Below are 1,162 nucleotides of genomic sequence, written 5' to 3'. Positions count from 1 at the left end.
TTGCCCTGGTGGTGTAGGTGGGTGTGATCACTTTAAGAAATTATATATAAAGCACATCAACCTACCTAACATCAAGATAAGCTGCTAGTATTTTGTTAGAAGGAAGCTTAATCCAGGGCCGGCTCTATTATTATTATTATTATTATTATTATTATTATTATTATTATTATTATTATAGTTGTGAGATCACTAGGGCATGGACCAGGATCTTGGCAGTAGAGGCGGAGAGATAAGGTCGGATTTTGGCAATATTGTATAAAACTTAGGTTCCAGTATTTCATCAGTATTGAGAATTAGTCAAAAAGCCAATTAGATTTTTATAGGTTAAAGACTTATTTACTACTGTCATATTTGGAATGGAGACTAATGCACACATATTCCTTTTGCAAGCTAGAAGCATTATTCATTCTAATGATGTGGAAAAATCTGGATCTCATCCCCATGAATTTATGGGATAGTAGTGGTCCATCTATGACCCCTAAAAACTAAAAATCTTCACCCAAGGGCAGATAAGGGTGTCACAAGAAAGAGAAGAAAACCAATAGGATCACCAGGTGAGAGGACCAGGGCTGCTGCCACACTGCAGAATTAATGCAGTTTGACACCACTTTAGCTGCCCTTGGCGCCCACAGTGACCAGGTATCCTAACCGCAAAGGAGGACAAGGCACCGCAAAATGTAGAGCTTCCAAGTAAATTGGAGGACACGACCAAGTAAAAGCTGAAACACCTCATATAAATATAAATTCATGCTTCTTAGTGATGCTCAAAAGGGGGACATTTTTGGAATTCCTCCTGGACAGAAGACTGAAATGTAAGGTATGCCCCAGAAAAAGAGGACATCTGGTCATCTTGCTGGTTCCATGCTATGGAGCCCTGGGATTTCTAGCTTGATGTGGCTCCATTGCTCTCTGACTGAAGAGAATTCTCCTCCAGAAATTCAAATCCCAGGATTCCCTAGCCAGGGCAGTTAAAGCGGTGTCAAATCGCATTATTTCTGCAGTGTAGCTGCAGCCTATGAAAAATGGATGGGAATGGCTCCAGGGCGAGAAAGAAAAGTCTGGGAAGGAGGAAGGAGGGGGGGGGGATTGGCCATGGAAACCCAATGGGTCATACTCTCTCCCCCCCCCACTTCAGGGAAAGGCCATGGCAACCTTCCCTGAA

The sequence above is a fragment of the Sceloporus undulatus genome, chromosome 1, assembly GCF_019175285.1.
Source record: "Sceloporus undulatus isolate JIND9_A2432 ecotype Alabama chromosome 1, SceUnd_v1.1, whole genome shotgun sequence".
NCBI classification, from domain to species: Eukaryota; Metazoa; Chordata; class Lepidosauria; order Squamata; family Phrynosomatidae; genus Sceloporus; species Sceloporus undulatus.
Note: the sequence above shows the minus strand (reverse complement) of the source record.